This window comes from Aquila chrysaetos, chromosome 1 (assembly GCF_900496995.4).
Source record: "Aquila chrysaetos chrysaetos chromosome 1, bAquChr1.4, whole genome shotgun sequence".
NCBI classification, from domain to species: domain Eukaryota; kingdom Metazoa; phylum Chordata; class Aves; order Accipitriformes; family Accipitridae; genus Aquila; species Aquila chrysaetos.
Genome location: NC_044004.1, coordinates 11,662,887 through 11,681,095, shown reverse-complemented (window position 1 = coordinate 11,681,095; position 18,209 = coordinate 11,662,887). Strand labels below are relative to the sequence as shown.

The window sequence follows — 18,209 nt, the reverse complement described above, 5'->3', positions numbered from 1 at the left end:
TTGTGGCAGGAGCATCATGGCAAATTTTTGTTTAGAGATCAGTGGATCCATCTGCATTAGTTTCTTGGTGAGCTTCCCCGTGGCTTCGCACAAAGCTGTGTATCCAGCCCTTCCCAGGTGTGTGGTGCTGTGCATGCTCGATGGGCAGGCGTTGGCCGCTGAAGCCGAGCGCACCGGCTGCGCTGTGAAAACACCCTCCTTCAAGCTGCCAGTCAGTCTTGCCTGACAGCTAGCCAGACACTGTGCACCAAATCAAACCAATCTTCTCCTGGAAAGCCTGCCCTGAATTTTGAATACTTTGGTAATTGATCTGCTGTAGTAGCATTAAGGAAATTGTCCTCACTGCTGATTGATATTATGAGTAGGGTGTACGCAGAGATACAACAGCTGTGAAACGAGTCTTTTTGCTTTGGATTGTAGGCGTCGTGTTAGGGGTTTTTAATCCAGTGAATAAACATGGAACAGAGAGGAAGGGAAAATTGTTTGCCCTTTTCTCAGGTACAAAATATTGAGAGAACAGAGAGTTTTCAAGTTGCCTGTCTCTTGCGAGTACATTGTGCTTTTTTTGTTTTCTTTGAATGTGCAGCCTTCCCAGGGGAATGCTTTTACTCTGCAGCACTGTGGTATCTTCACTGGCCTTTGGTGCATTGTGAGGAAATCCATCCAGTACAGGCATTGCTATCCTTATCTCTGTATATTTTGGAACAGTATGGCCATAATACTTTGGTCTTTTTTTTTTTTTTTTTTGTCTTCTGTTTTATTTAATGTTTGTTTCGTCAGATTGTTTCAGAAACTAAATCCTATAGTGAACACATCAGCTGTTGGCAATGATCTGATAGTGCTGTGAATATAAATATTGAGTTTAGCCCAGCAGTCATATTCTTTCTTGTGTTTGGAATCTAAACAGATAGGGAATGCTTTCAAGTGAGACAAGTCTTCTGTTTTTTGAAAAGCTGTAATGATAGGTATTTTTGCCCTTTCTTTCATTGTGTTTTACTGGGATGTCTCATCATAGATGCTGATCTCACTTTTAACAGTAAAAAAATGCGGAGAAACTTCATTAATGGCCTACAGAAATACCTCCGTGTGAGGGCAGAATCACTTGAGTAGGATGTTTTCATATTACAGAATATATTGGTGCTGTGCTGCTTTCCAGCATGGCCAGCAGGTGGGGAAAGTGAAAAAGCTGCAGAGAGGCAACTCCAGCAGCAGCTGCGTATCCCCGAGTTCAGTGAGTCCTGGGGCTGCTTCTCCATATGCCTTGCATTTCATTAGACATTGTAGGCAATTGGTTCTTGCATCCTTCTTCCAGGATATTCCTGTATTTTTCCCTTGAAAAGATAACCTGCATTTACGTCTCTCTAGGATCTTCTTTCTGTATAAATATAACTGCCTAAGTGAAGTAACTGCAGTATATTACAAGTAAGTGGTGTTATTTTGGTAATTGCCCTGATTAGATGAAAGAGACTAGATTATTTCAAGTCATTTCTTGGCAAGCTGAAATGCAAATTATTATTAAAAAGCTGGTTATTTAAGTAATGTTGTACCTTTTGTTTTTTTCCTCTGAAATGTTGCTTTCTTTTCTAAAAATGCCTGTGGTGGTCTAGGTCTTGTAGTGGATGGGAAAAGAAGGGCAGTTTTTGACCAACTCTCCTCTTCTGATAGGTTATAACGTCCTGAATTGTCCTGATACTTCCTGATAAATAGAGAGAGATGTCACAATCTTTCCTTTTCAAAGGCTTCTTGGAATCTCTGTACCTGTAGTGGCCAAAACAACAAACCAGGAAAATGCTGCACAGTGGTACAAATTAGTGTCTCCTAGGAGTCCTTATGTGAAGAAGTGTCTTTATGGTACAGTTAAGTGCCTTTGTGAACTCTTTCTTTTTTTTTTCTCGCTCAGTCAGCTTTTGGACATAAAATGACCATTGCAATAGGAAAAGGTGTTTAAATATATATTTATGCCCTCAAAAGAGTAGTATAAAACTAAATGAGTAGCTAACTACTAAACCCAAGTGTCTCAGTAAAAATAATAGACGTGCCGGTTTGCTTACAGATGTTCAGCAAGAAAGGCTGATGAGCAAGATGCTGGCTGAGCACAGCCAAAGTTACCTTGTTAAAGTGTGTCTCAGGCATGTAATTACTGGTAGCTCAACTTACTGCGTAAGAGAGCTTGTCATCTTTCTTGCTCTTTGCCACCAGATATTTAACATCAATTTGCATCTGACACGGAGCTTGCAGAGCTGATTTGTGTGGTGTCTCAGTCACTGAAACACTCCCTCTGTTTAAACATTGATGCTCTCTTCAGAAAATAGTTATTTTTTGGATTTATATAGGGAGTTCCTTCAGTTTGTACTACCATGGTTTGTTTCTTTCTTTGATGATAGTGTGTCATATTGTATTGCTGCTAAGGCTTTGAAAAGGGTCATAAAGAGATTAGGAAGCATTAATGTGATGATGAGAGTGAAAGAAAATGGGTGATGTTGATGTTGGCTACCATAAGAACAGCCAACCAAGCAGTAGCAGTCACTCTCCTGGGCAACTGGAGAAGGATCTTCCATGAACAGCAATTCAGCAAACGAGTGACTTCTGAGTAGAGAGATTCTAACTTTAATCATAGAATGGTTTGGGTTGGAAGGGACCTTAAAGATCACCTAGTTCCAGCCCCCCTGCCATGGGCAGGGACATTTTCCACTAGACCAGATTGCTCAAAGCCCCATCCAACCTGGCCTTGAATACTTCCAGGGATGGGGCATCCACAGCCTCTCTGGGCAACCAGTTCTAGTGCCTGACCACCCTCAGAGTAAAGAACTTCTTCCTTATATTTAAATTTACCCTCTTTCAGTTTAAAGCCATTACCCCTTGTCCTATCACTACATGCCCTTGAAAAAAGTTCCTCTCTGGCTTTCTTGTAGGCCCCCTTTAGGTACTGGAAGGCTGCTACAAGGTCTCCCTGGAGCCTTTTCTCCAGGCTGAACAACCCCAACTCTCTCAGCCTGTCTTCATAGGAGAGGTGCTCCAGCCCTCTGATCATCTTTGTGGCCCTCCTCTGGACTCACTCCAACAGGTCCATGTCCTTCTTCTGCTGGGGGCCCCAGAGCTGAATGCAGTACTCCAGGTGGGGTCTCATGAGAGCAGAGTAGAGGGGGAGAATCAACTCCCTTGACCTGCTGGTAACACTTTTGATGCAGCCCAGGATATGGTTGGCTTTCTGGGCTACAAGTGCACATTGCTGGGTCATGTTGAGCTTCTCATCAACCAACACCCCCAAGTCCCCCGCAGGGCTGCTCTCCATCCACTCATCGCCCAGCCTGTATTTGTGCTTGGGATTGCCCTGACCCATGCGTAGGACCTTGCACTTGGCCTCGGTGAACTTCATGAGGTTTGTGTGGGCCCACCTCTCAAGCCTGTCAAGGCTTGAAAGACATAAGAAGAAATGTACTAAGCCAGTATAAATGGCACTTGATGGTCATGAAAAAAAGTTCCAGTGCTGATCTATCACATCACTGTCAACCTGGAGACAGGTTCATGCAGCCATACTTCAGTGCATCATGGTTGGAATCTGCCCCTTGGTCATTACTTTGACCACAGGACAGAGGTACCTCTGCAGCTGGACGGGAAGCCCCACTGCTCCCATGCCTCATTTGTTTACAGACAGATTCTAGTGTTATGGAAAAAGGGAAAATCACCTCTTTTCTTCTCTGGATCCAGAAGAGGACCCTTTATTAAGGCCCTACAAAGGCAATGAGCTATTTTCTGTTAACTTCTTTGAAATACAGGATCAAACCTTGATGTAGGTTCAGATTCCTTTGAACACCTTTGCTGCCATTACTTATCTATCACAGCACTCCACCTCTGCACTTCAGTAGATTATGGGCTTAATTTTGTAAAATCCAGAGATATTTTGTAATTTTGTCAACAGGCAATCAGCTTTGGCTGGAAATACTATTCTTAAATGTGTGCACTTAATGGTAAATGGCTTTTTATGTGTGTTTCCTCCAGAAATGATGATTGTCAATGTTTAATCAGCGATGGAGCAGAGTCTGGCAGCTTCACACCATTTTGATGAATAGGAGACGTGTTTCTGATGAACAGGTTATGCCTCAGCTAGTTCTTTGAAGTACTTTCCTCTGTGGATCATTGTTAAACCTTCAGGTAGGGTCAGGGTAAGTTTGCACAGGAACTAATTTCTGCCAAACATTGTGACATTTTACAGGTAGCAATGTCTACATCTGTGGACAGTAAAATGGGGAATCAGCTGTACGTTCTTGGCAGAGAAACCTATAGGTTGTGTTTCCTCCTCCAAGTGGATGTTGAAGAGAAAGGGAGATAAAATAGATCTCTTGTGTGTAGGTGAGCACAACCGAAGGCTGCTAAAGAGGATGAAAAGCAGAACTGCACTTGTATTCCTTGGATCTTCCTGAAAGAAATAATTACTGCCTGCATTGCACAGTGTATGTCCGCAGGAGTAGTTCTGGTTGCTGGCTGGCTGACACTGAAAATAGGCTGCACTTTTTGTTACTGAATATGTCAACCATTTCAGCATTTTCCCCTAACGAGTGGAAGGTTTGCAGGCAGAGATGAGATCTATGTGTGCTCAGTTCTTTTTAAGACTTTTTTTAGCATAAGTCAAGCAGCTTTGAAAAATTCTCCTTTGACTCATTAACTGTCAAAAGCAAATGTAGATGGGAGGCATAAAACTGTGTCTTTCAGAAAAGAAGAGTATAGTTGCAATACAGTCTTCCTCCATATGGAAGCATCCTTCACATGAATCCAGGCTTATATATAAGCAAGCACTGACACATTACACGTTTATAATAAGACAGGGAAATATATACAGAACAATCGGTTGCCTAAACTTGAAGTTCCATTTAAGATACTGTGGTCTCATCTCATCTCCTGGTATCTCACCAGGTCTCCAGCTTCTGGCTCAGGGGAATATAGGGCCTCCCTCAGGTCCTTTATCATATCTTGTGTGAATATATCACCTGTCCTAGGATGTCTCAAATGGCAGAAGATACTTATGCTTAGACTAATGAATTAAGACCATGTAGATGAAAGTAGCATGAAGTTTGTTCCTAGCTGGTTGAAATACAACCTCTAAAGACACATTAAGCCTGAAGGATGCATTGAAAGTCCTTATGCTCAAGGTGCTAGTTTTAGAATCCTTATCTGTAATTTTTTATAGAATAAAGGTTATGCTTATTACGCTTTCAGACTATGCTAAGGTAGGGACGAGCAAAAATGGGTGAATGACCAGTTAAATGTGCACTTTTTCATGAGATGGTTAGAATTACTGTGTGTGTGAATTCTTCAGGTTAGAAGCAGGATTAATACATTTTTAGTACTAAAATGTATTATGTAGGTGGGTTTATAATACACAGTGCAGTGGTATGTATATTATGAAAGAGAAAACTAAATCTTAAAATCTTTGATTGTGAGCTTTGGTATAGTGAGTCCCAAGGTGGCTGTATTCAGCAATATGCCAGTGTTGTGCTACTTGTTACGTTCCTTGAATGAAATTATTCTGATGCGGAACTGAGTTTGTAGCTAGAAAGGACAGTCCCTGGCTGGCAGGAGGCAGTTCCTGGAGGAAGAATGAAAGACACAATTATAATTCAAAATTATCTTGATTAATTGCATAAGTGGTTTGAAATCAGTGAGATGAAATCCAGTAAGTTCAAGTGCTAAATACATGGGGAGAGATGTGTGTTTGTAGGCAGGGAGGGGGCATTATTAATACAACATGGGGAGTTACTGACTGGGTGATAATATTGTAATGGATCACAAACTGAATAGGGATCAATGGTGTTTTCTGCAAAAGAGGGATAAATCTAATTCTGGGATTTATGAATGGGAAGATGATGCATAGGAAGCAGGAGGTGAGACCACAAGTGAAGTAGGTCTGGTTCTGTACACCATGACTTAAGAAAGATGTGCATACATTAAAAGAAGGCGCAGGAGATCCATAAAAATTATTAGATATTTAAAGATCAAAGGGCATGATCTTCAGGTGATATAAATCAGTTCAGGCTCAATAACTCCCAGAGAGCTAAGCTGATTCACACCAGCTGAGGAGCTGATTAAAAGAGTTATTTTTTAAATTTTCTTTCTAATCTAACCTTAACAGTGGCAATTTACATTAACTTCTCAGTGCCATCAAGTTTTCCCCAAGGCTTACAGGAAAGAATTATTTGAGTGTCATAATTTAACTCTCTCTCTTTTCTTTCATTTTTATTTTAAACTGAGCTATAGATTTTTTTCAGTTTCTATTTTAGCATTATTTAAAAATGAACACCGTTAAAATGGAAAAAAAGGAAGTACCTTTTAAATACAAGGCACAATTAACCTCTGAACCCTACTGCCTCTTGATACCATTGCCGCCAGAAGCTTAACAGGATCAAAAAAGGGTAATAGATAATGAGAAAATCTTCTGACATATTAGAGGAGATTAAAATAAAAAAGTCTTTAGTAAAAAAAAAAGGACAAAAAGCTACATGCTTCAGGACATAAGACAGCCTTTATATATCTGAAGGGAGGAAGCTGGTTTCTCAGAGAGCATGTTGTCCTATAGTTGCCCTTAATGCGCTTGTCTTTGAAACATCTCGTTACCCCTTGTCAGATGGAGGATACTGAAGCAGATGGACACAGCTTCTCAATGAGCCTGGCAATCATACTTTTTCCCAATTTGAATTCTGTGCAAAATCTGTGCTCCTGCAGCTAACCTCTTAGTGATGTGTAAAGGTGACTTGAGAGGGCTATTTAGAAAAACAGCAAAGGCAAGATTCTTTTTTTGTCTGTGTATTCATGTCTGTCTGCATATTTCTATCATATTCACCCTCACCACCATGTTGTTTCAACATCCCTTATGTACCTATCTTTTTAATTTTTATCGGAGGCTGGATCAGTGGGATGAAGAAGGGTTTCTCCAAGGGTTGATCTCGGAAAAGGTGACAGCAATAAAGAAAAGCAATGAAGGAAGAATGTAAAAGCATTGCTTGGGTACTTAGGGACAAAATTATAAATGACAAAGCCCAGCTGCAGCTAAAATTAGCAGGGAACATTGAAGATGATAAGAATGGATTCCAAAAATGTGCTAGCTACCAAAGGAAGTTTAGGAAAAAATGTGTCGGTGAACGAGAGCCTAGTGATAGACAATGGGGAGAAAACTGAAATTCTCAAGACCTTTTTTTCCTCACTGTTCATAGGCAAGCTTGCGCCCAGACTTCTGCATGTACTGCTGCAGTTTGGGAAGGAGATGGCAACCAACAGGGGGGAGCAACAGGTTAGAGACTACTCAGAAAGGCTGCTTTTCTTAAAATCTGTGGGGGTGGTTGGGATTCACCTGAGGGTGCTGGTGCAGTGACTATGAGGCTGCTGTCTGTCATTTATCAAAACTCACGACAGTCAGGGAAGCAAGACTGGGTACCGCCACCCTGCATTCATGATGGATGGCTTTCTTAGCAAGGTTTTACACTAGTCTGCTTGTGTGGTTCCTCAGCTGAGCTGATTTAATACCATGATTAATTTTTCGTTGCTCTTTTCTTCCCCCAAGCCTACATATTGCTCTTTGGATTTGTCAGTGACTCATTTCTAATAGCCTAACGCTGTTGGAGCTATATTCTAGTGACAAGATATGTGAGCTTTGGTTGATTTCTCCTAACACTGGGTAGGTCTAGGAAATGTTATCTTTTGAAGGGAGAGACTGGATTTTCACCCTTACTGGCTCCTTACGATGGTCCTCCTTAGATCCTTCCGTGGAATTAACAGATCACTGTAGCAATTGAATAGCCCAAAATGGGATGCTGAGAAGAGATTTTACTCCTGCACTTTTTAACATGCAAGTTAAACATCAGATGTGGGCTGTTTCTGATGTAATCTGGGCCTTATGGAAGCAAGAAGCAGTTAACTGAGTTGGATTAATTGGTTGAATTAATAGACCCTATCCACATTTAAAAACTTCTTACAGCGTCTATCACACTTACTTACCTGGAAAGCCTTTTCCAAGCCACTTGAACAACATCACAAAACCTTTTTGCAAATTCTTGCAACAATTTGAGGAATATGTTCATGCTTCTAGGTTGTGTGAAAATCATGTCTGACAAAACCCTGATTTTGGGAATTGCATCTTTTCCTGTGAGACTGAGCCAAAAGGACCTGGCCTGATATGTCTATTTCTGGTGTACACGGAGTAGAGGCTGTATGTCACATGCTGTGGTCTGACTGTTGTCTTTGCTTAACGCTCTTTGCAAATAAATGCCCCAAATCAGACAAAAGAATGGGCTGATCTGAAGAAAGTGAACCTTCCGTTTCAATTTCAAGTGTTACTTTAAAGGTTTAAAAACTTTGTAAATGTCACAGTTTTTCTTTTCGTCATCCTTAGCTCAATGGGAAAAGTCTTCAGATGGCAATGAGCTTCAAGCTGGTTCCCTATTACTTTTGATTGATTGCTCATTAAGCTATAACAGATTGATAGAACTAAGGGCTGTAAAAGGTCTGTGACTTTCTTCCAAAGATGTATTCTGTCTTGATTTGAAGGTCTCGGTGCTTAATCACTCTTGCAGTTGAAACTTAGTCTTGTTACCAGTTTGAATTTGTTCAACTTGACCTGTCTACCACTGCTTCTTGGTTTGCCTCTGCTTGATTACAAATCCTGCTCTGACTCAGCATCCTTGTAGGTCTCTTCTTGAGAAGGTAGGCAATACAAGCTTTTAATTCTTTCATGTTTGTGTCTCTTCAGTTTTGTACCGTTGTTTGCCAAATGCAGACGCCAGAACTGGAAGCAGCATTTCCATTTCAGTGCTATCCATAAATGCACTGAAGTCAAATCTTACTTTTCCAGGTTCATATACTGAAGGAAAATACTAGCATTCCTTGTGTCTTCATAGCACTGAGAGACTAATGATGAAATAATTCCGTTTATCATGTTTGTCCATTTTAACTCTAGATTAATTTTAAGTTACTGCTTTGCCAATACACCCTCCATTCTGTAGGTATGATTTGCACATTTCTGATGTATAATGTGAATGTGATTTTATGGAAGTATTTTGTGGGCTTAATTGTTTCAGATGCTGAATTACTTCAGAACATTCTATAAAACTGTTCATCTTTTCTCTTTATCATTCCTCCTGTTTTTGTCAGCTGTAATTCTTTTTAAGATTGCATTAGCCTTATTTCAAAATCATTTATGAAAATGTTATATATTCTGAAGTCCAGTGCCAACCCTGAGGAATCGTATTGAAATTACTTGGGTTCCATGGTATTTTCCCTTTCGTGACTATTTCTAGAGATTCGTGGGCCATTTTTTATTTCACTTAATGTGTGCTTTATTAATAATGTATAGTGTTAATTTTTAGATCAGATTTTCATATGCTTATGCATAAGTCAAATGCCTTATAAAAGTCTAAATATATCCTCACAGTTACCTTTTTTTACAGAAAATTTTGACCTCATCAAATAATTAAATAAGATTTGGTCAGTAAGATCTGCTTTCTGTTAAATCATCATCACTGGCTGTAATTATATTCCAGCACTTATTTTTTAATTGATAAACTGATACAGGATTTAATTGAGAATTTGCCCATGTTAGAGTAATTGGCTTGTAGTCATGCTGACTGTCCTACTTGCCTTTCTTGAAGGTATGTGCGCCAATTAGTGATCTTCTGAATTTGTTAAAAACATACAGCAGAGGCAGATATCTTCTCAGGTAGGTGTAGCATGTCATTGACGTGTAAGAAAAATTTTGAACATGTGATCAAAATATTTTATCATTGAAAAAGGCTAATCTGGAGAAATTTTTGTCATATGAGACCTTTTTTTATTTTAATACTGTTTTCAATGGAAGAAAAAAAAAATGAACTGAACTACTATTAGTTAATAGTTAACGCGTTGCTTAATACCAGCTTAACCAAAGCATCTCCTCCTCTAAATGAAATCCTTTGTCTTGTGTAAATAAACAACATTACATATAGTTTACAGCAAATGACTGGTAAAAGCAAGATGATAAAACATGGAGCAAGAGGGTGATATAATTATTGGTTTTGTCCGTATTTTCATGCCCCTTCAAAGTCAAATCAACCTGCATATAATTGAAATTTAGAGCATTTGTCCTTGATTCAAGGATAGACTGAGCATCTGGTAAGAGTGGCAACCTCAGTCTTTATATTGGCAGAAAATAAAACTGTATCTGTTTTAACCAGAAAAGGACAGTGAAAATCAACAGCTTACAACTCAAAACTAAAGAGACAGCAGGGAGAAATTCAAATCAGAGCCCTTCTGAGGCATCGTCAGAGGCAGGTGAGAGGCAGCCTGGAACTGCAGGGGAATGGACAGTCCCCAGAGACGACTGGATTCAAGCTGCAGCTGTCTCTCAGGTGGAGGAGGAGTTATCTAAGCCAAGAGATTTGGTGCCTTATCAAGGAAAAAAGAGGACCAAAGGGAAATCCTTAAAATAAACAAAATACTAGAAAAGGCAAAGGAACAGCATGGCAGAAGCATGCATTGGCAAGATGCACCCAGAGCTCTTGCAAATCTGGGAAGGGAAAATGAAACTATGGGTAGAATATGGAGCCACAGGCTTCATTTGACGTTAACACAAAATTAATCTGGCTAAAACTCTTGGTGGAGGCTTCCCAGCAGGAAGAGGACCAACTGCGAGCAGGTCACCTCTGTCCACCAGAACAAGAAGAAAGCTCTGATGGTGGCGGGCTGTGTACTTTGAATGCCAGGGTATGGGCATGTGTATGAAGCTGTCATGCTTGCATCAGGAAATGGTGTTGTCCAAGACAGACAACTCTTAACAGCCTCACCCTAAGAAAAACCCATAGTAGAGAAAGAGGAATGGTCAAAGTCAGTGCTATGCAATACCACTGTACGTTTTACTTTATCTTCTGTGTTGCTATATGATCTCCAGAAACAGGCAGACATATTTCTGTATGCCAATAATTATGTTTGTTTTCTCATTAGTGATGCAGGACCAAAGTTTATGAAGTATGTTGACAATTGTCTTGTAAATTGAGGGGCTTATGAAGGGATTTGGCTGTCTAGATATCTTTAAAAATCTGTTCTTTCAGCTAAAATTTGTTGACATGGATAAGCCTGTTTCTATTTACTTCAGCAAACTTTGAATTGGGCCCAAGTTCATCTGCTTGATTATCTATTTTAGCATGAAGGACTTTTTTTTTTTTTTTAAGTCAAATTGCAAAAACAGTATTTTATTCTATTCAGTGCTCAAGTTAATTTGATGACAGATAACACCACTGTTTCAGAACTGACATGTACCTACTCCACCTTCAAAGAGAAGAATCTATGTCAACTCTGCAAAGTTGCTAGGACAACACAAGGGAACTTATGAATTTTTCTCCTGGAGGAGAAGCACTTTTCTTGCTGCTGCATTAATTACATTACTTTATCACAGTTCAGGAGAAAAGTGACAATTAAGCTATGACACTTCTCTGGAGAATTGCCATTTTATTTAGAAACAGCGTGAAGTTGGGGGCGCATAATCAAAATGAAATGGAGACCCTTGCCACACTGTGCTACCAGTTATACTTCAGATAAAGAGATTTTTCCATCAGTTCTGAATTTAAGAATTAATGTAACTTTTGCTTTCGAAGTGATAGGAGAAGTTTTGGCAACCAAAGTTTGGTTTTAAATAGAGCACAAGAATCAAAAGTAAAGAGTTACCTAAATTGTATGCTTGTGCAGGGAAATATAGGATAAGATCCTGCTACCGGGGATACTAGAAAATGTTCTTTGAACTTCTTACTCTCCCATTGTAAAGTCTCGGTTCATCAAAACTGTGGGAAATTCTTCAAGAACAACCTTTTCCCACTTGAAAAAAATATACACCTTTTCATGATTTATCAAAATATCCTGTTTCACTTACTTGATTTCCAAAATCAGTTCCTTGATTTATTTTACTTTTTTTCAAAAGCGTGATTCATTTCACCCCAGACATATTTATGATAATGTTTTGGATAGACCAAATATGAAATATTCTGAATGTCTCGAAATGGTGTCAGGTGATTAGTTGGAGAAAATGTGTAAATTCTGAACTTTCTGCCCAATGTGGAAAAGAAGAAAAAATCCTAAGGGTGGGTAAACTCACTTCTCGGACAACCTCGCCCCTCTAAGACTATAGGCAGTCCTGCCTGAGCTGAGGAATCATGCTATCTGATTGCTGAACATCATCCCTAAGGTACACACAGGTGGTGCTTTGTAATACACTTAATGGAAGGTTATATATACACCTGCTTACTCTCTTTCTGGAGCAGCGTGGCAGGGAAGCAATCTTCAGAACTGTTGTGACAGTAGGGGGGTACCTTAATTTATTGCTGGGCTAGGCTGGCAGATAACTCCCTCTTCACAGGGAACAAGGAGAAAGCAGGGAAGGATGTGCATTTAGATGCTTCCAGAGCTAATCTTCTAAAACTTGAAGCATTAAAGCAATTAAACTCACTTCTATCCTGTTTGATCATAATTGAAATAGCTGTGAAAATAATTAAAAGTAACATTTTTTTTAACCTGAAGCATTGATAATCCAGTACTTAAAAAAAGAAAAGACATCAAGCAGAGGACATGAGCAGCAGTATCAGAGTCAGAACAAGCTATTTTTTCTCAGAATCTTGCTCTGTAGCACTGAATATGTTGTAAGGGCTATCATGGTATCCATGTGCACTATTACTTTTTGAATGTTTGATCTTATTTAGTTGCCGTCATATGATATTGCATCTAGAATTGCTTCAGTGCTAATTGTGTAGAGGGAGATGATAGGATGTCACAAATATCTAAAAAGGTCAAATACATGCACGATCCACGAAGATCAGTACAGCTTTGTGAACAGATTCTAGTTTACATTTTTGGGCTATTTCATCACAAAATGAGCCCAGTTACTATATTATGTTTACCCAGTTAACAACAGGAGAGAAAAATCAGCACTATGCAAATATAGTTCTGCAAGTAGGGTAGGCCTATGGAAAAGAAGTAAAATAATCTTTGTCTCTAATTTACTTTGAAACAAAATTGATTTTGTTTCCTTATGTCTTCAACTTGCATTATGAAGTCAGATGACAACACAAATTATACATGAATAATAAACTTCATGAATCAGAAATCTAAAATAATATTTTGGGGTCACATGTAAAGTTTCATACAGACTTTTGAAACTAGTTTTGTTTTGTGCTCTTAGTTTTGCCTTACCATTTTATGATACAAGACAGAGGCCCTTCAAAGTCCACTTCAAAATAAAGATTTGCACTGCTTAGTTTGGCATCTGAGATTCATATGTGCTTTCAATATTTACAAAGTTTCTGGCCTTAAATTCTTTGAACATATGTGCTGATAAAATTAATGTTTTACTCGTTAAAAGCTTTGGATATTCTTATGTCATGAAATCATTTCAACAGATGGTTAATGTATGACCCCACAATTTCAGTGTACGTCAGCAAAGATGTGCTAGATAAGGTTTATCCTTGGCTTAAACCCACTGAATCAGATTTTGCCAGGTAAGAAATGGGCCTGTGTAATCTACCTGATTGTGGTGTTCTTATCAACAATTTATGTCCAGTATTCCTATGCAGTGCCACAAATAATTTTGGTCAGTGATATATTGCAAATAGATTCATTGTTTTCACTGAAAGCTATTACTTTATGTGTCCCTCTTCAAAGACATGTTCTTCTGCATTTTTTACAAATAAATGCCACATTAATGATATTTGCAGATATCATGAAATTTGAAAGAGTTTTGCAAGAGATGGAGAAATAAGTCAAACAGGAAAATGAGAGCAATTCAGAATACCTGCAGAAGATAGCGAAGAGTTGATTCCATATGGTTGAATGCAAGAGGAAAAATAAATAGTCCAAACAACGCAAAACTCAGTGGTAGGGAGAAATTTTACACTAAACACTGATTGGCAAAGTAACAAGTTTAGTTATTTTGTGATTAGATTTCTATAATGATTTTCATATCAGTACTCATGCAGCTCCAAAACAGTAGAGAACTTATCCTCATAATACATTGTGTTATAACACCATTGCATTATTTTACAGATTTTATAGTTGAGAAGCTGGCATACATGTAGATGTATTCTTCAGAGAGCAGAGCATTCTCAAGAGAAGCAATTTTCTGGCTTAAACCAGACAAGCTGTTCCAAGAGGCATTCATCAAGTGAAGCCATGGTACTTCTTCCAGACTAAAGCACATAAAGGTCCTCTCCAGCACATCAGAAGAAGAATTCATGTTACTTTAGTCCTGATATGAATTTTAACCATAAAACTGTTCAGCCTCTCTAAAAAAATGGAGTGGACAGTGAATTATAGGAAGAAAGATCTTTTTATATGTGTCCAGTAGTAAGATATGAGGATATTTAACCTTGGAGTAAGAAGACTTCTGGGGACCAGAGAAATTCTGTTTTCAATTCTGGACATCACAATACCAAAAATAGGCAGACTGTTTTTCAGTAACTGAAGGAAAAAGTCAGGAATTAGCAGAAGAGATGAAAAATAATTGTGCTAAGAAGATTTTGTGATACTTAGCACCTAAATTAAAGGTACAGTTTTAAAAATTGCTAAACACCCAACATCTGTTCATAAGCCTAATGTAATGGTAGTTTATATGTGTCTAGTAACACTGCATCACTATCGTTACTCAGTTTCAGTGAAAGGATTGCCATGGACTTCGAGGTAGCCAAGATTTCACTGCATAGTTAGCAGGAAAGGCATTTACTCAAGGGGGAGGCACCGGCTTTCTGGCTAGAGCACCTTTTGGGTACATGGGTGACCTGACCTGGTATGCCCAGTTTGGAGCAGAAACTTGAACCGAAATCTGCTTTGTTCAGGAAGTGGCGTGACTGAGTCATCTCTCTACAGGTATCCTTTCTCACACTCTTTCTTCTTGGAGTTTTTCTACTTTGTATTAAAAATGTACAGTTACTTTTCATTGTGTTTTACCTCTGAGGAGTTAGAAAGGAAATCATCTGCAGTTCTTTTTTCCCCCACAAAAACTAAATTTGATTTGCTCTATTTTAGATCTACTTGTAAGAAGGCTCACAAAAGAGTGTTTAAAACTTAAAAAAAAAAAAAAAAAGCCTCACTGCTCATTAAGTTTCATTCCAACTTTCATCTTCTTGCTGGGACCATTTTGTCACTGCAGAGGACAGGAACTACTACTACACCTGACCTGCCATGCCCGCCCTTCCTCCCTCCCCTTTCCCAGCAGTGTTTACATTAGATGAGGTGAACAAGGGCATTGAGCTGAACTTCAGCTCATGGTTTAGGACTAGACTATCAGAAGGAATGCCTCACAGTGATATGCAGAACAACTTGTGAAACAAGAGCAGCTTTGTGCCCTCGAGCGCTGCTCAGGAGCACAAATTGCACTATCCTAGAAATAGCCCAGAGCTGCCCCATAGCATATGTCCCTTCCTCAGAAACTGGTCCCTCACCTTCGGGAACCTCCCTCAGGAGGGAGAGTCCTGGGCAATGCTTCTGCAAGCACTGCTTGCATTTTGCAAGGAGGGTGATTATTGTCTGTTTACTTTTTCAGTGAGTATTTCAAAATCTTTTGTTGCTTTAAAAAAAGGCAAAAGAACAGGATAAAAAATTTCCCCAGATGGCAACCTCACAGATGAGGAGGTGCTGCCTTTTCTCACTTTGTGATTTGTTGAAAGCTTCCTACTCTTTTGCTGCTTTAATTTCATCTTGTTGGCGTGTTCTCAGTGAACCTGTCTTCCCCATATGTGTATATTCTTTTTTCTAAACCAAGGTAACACCACTAGCAAATGTCCCTGGATGCAAAGGGCTCATTTCTTTTTCTGTTGTGATCAATAGTACTTGTTTTATCTATCAAAAATATTTTTACGTGCAATCCTTCAAAAGGCCAACATAAAAGCATCATGTTATTTGACCACTTTGTTCTTTTGCATAGTCACTCATCAAGGACTTTTCCTTGCATCTAGGGCAAATGGTAAGTGTAGTTCACATCTCTTGTCTTTTTAAGGCTTCAAGATAATATGTGTTCCAAGATTCCTGAGATGAATTTTTCACCTGATTTTGTGCGTAACTGGGCTATTGCCAGATGATGGGTATGTGTCACAGTGTACGTTCTGCTTGTTTATATGAATAAAGGGAAAAAGAATTGAAGTTTATCCCATTGTACATAGAGTGAAGGAAGACACAGAGAAAGTAAAGACTGTTTTGCCACAGATACTTATCTTTTGCAGCGCTGATCTTCTAGATCGCCTGTTGCCTGGTAAAGAGGGTGTGGCACAGTGTAAAATTCCCAAGGAAAGACAGGCTGGCTATGCCTATTCTAGTAAACAAGTGTGCCAGGGCCTGGGTTGTGGCTTTGATGGCAAATTGCATGGCAGTTTGCATCTGGCTTTTTCCCCTTCCCACAGTGGTCTCATCTATTTCCCAGCCTGGACATTGTCTGGGAGATCAGTAGTTAGCGTAAGACAAAGCTGTACTAGAGGAGCCAACAATTTAGCAATATGGGCAATCATGGCAACCTTGGTCTGTCTTTAAATTATATTTTATTATTATAGGTGTAGCCTCAAAGCCAACTGAATTAACTTAGAGCAGATGGAGTGCTGTTTAAAAGCACTTAAGACAACCGGGCAGAAACCAATAGATTCATTCACATTTTAGCTTGGCCAAAGTTCTGGTTAAGTTCTCCTGATTAAGTCTTGGTTTTCCTTCTGTAAAAAGTAAAGGTCTCTTAGAATAGCTATTAACCCTTCACTTGGAGAACTTCCTAGAAGTGTAGTAAGCCTGGGTCCAGCTTCTTCCTGGACTGACTGATTCGAAAGAAGGATTTGAACCCACATCTGCTTCCACTTTGGAGGAAGGAGATGAAGCATTCTTTGTCTGAAGGTCATGTTTTAGAGCTATTCTACTTTGTATTAAACAGTTACCCACTGAGCCACAGAAGGTGAGAGAATAAGAAAACAGTCAGATATGTTCATCATGTATTTGGAAACAGAGTGATGAGCCTACTTAATTGGATCTGCAGCTGAGACACGATGACTGATCCTGTGTATGTTTGTTGTCATTTGCAATACATAGCAAATCAATTATAAAGCTGATTTATGCTCCTCCTTCTGCTGAAGTATGTTCCTAAAAGATGTGAATTTGACAGCTTACATTTAGGTGATTGTGTAACTGATTGTCAACATGAATGTTTTTCTCTTCTTCAGTAGAAATGGATGCAGTAAATGGAACCATTACTGAAGCTGTGTCCTCATTTATAATGATGACTTGTGATTTAGACTTTATTTTGCTGGGTCACTGTGCACGTTGGTCTAAAATCTCATCCAGAGAAATATATAAGTATGTTATTATATATAAATAATCACAGAATAGATTTTCTGACCTCACTTCAGGCCTCTGCACATTAACCAACACTTCTAAGAAGATTCTGTCTTCGATTTCATTTACACAGCTTTTGTAGATGTTTAGTGTACAGAAAATAAAGAAGTTGAGAGATGTATTTTCTTTTTTTCTTATTAATTCTGTTAGACACATAAAGACTGTAGAGTAATTAACATATTGATTAAGAGTAAATACAAATTAACCTCATAATTTCTTAAGTGAAAGCTTGGGGAATAAAAACTTGATTATAGTGCTAGAAAAATGTTCCAATTTTCCGTGGATGTAAGTTTTATGGTCAAGGAATGGGAGTGAGAAGGAGGGTTATACATCAAACACTGACATTCTCTTTCATCTAACAGGTTTCATCTTTCTAGCTTTCAACATCAAGAGCTAAAGACAGACCCTAATGACTGCGATTAAGATATGCCCTCTTACATCAGGGCTGAAAGTTGTGCCTGGTTATTTGAAGGGGAATAATAAAAACCACATAACTGTATTTTACTTGGCTAGAGCTCTCCTTACATTAATGCACATACTGCAGAAAAGTTATGGGGTAATGAATTTTTATATGAGGGCTTTTAAACATAAACCGAGTGTAAATTACTGAAAATTTATGGGTCATTTATTCAACTACTGTAGTATTATTCTGGCCAGATCAAACATTTGGCTAGTGGACTAGGACTTAAATTTATTTTTTTTAGAGGATAAAAGAAATCACTAAGAAATAGTGTTGTTCTCAGGGCTGTAGTCAGCATGACCTATGTCTGTTGTAGATTCTTCTGTTCACTGTAAAAGAATCATGGGGCTAGGTTCTAAGCCTACAGAAAATCTATTTGCTTCAG

General features: G+C 38.9%; 2 long non-coding RNA genes across 2 annotated transcripts; both read left to right on the top strand.

Moving 5' to 3' along the window:
• The first annotated feature begins 3,354 nt into the window (after nucleotides 1-3,354).
• On the top strand, nucleotides 3,355-8,290 carry LOC115346154. Its single transcript, XR_003925045.1, has 2 exons — nucleotides 3,355-4,163; nucleotides 7,206-8,290. It is a non-coding gene; the product is annotated as an uncharacterized LOC115346154 (long non-coding RNA).
• A 5,432-nt stretch (nucleotides 8,291-13,722) lies between these two features.
• On the top strand, nucleotides 13,723-17,387 carry LOC121233465. The gene is made up of 3 exons (XR_005932935.1): nucleotides 13,723-14,546; nucleotides 14,649-14,865; nucleotides 15,995-17,387. It is a non-coding gene; the product is annotated as an uncharacterized LOC121233465 (long non-coding RNA).
• Nucleotides 17,388-18,209: the final 822 nt, after the last annotated feature.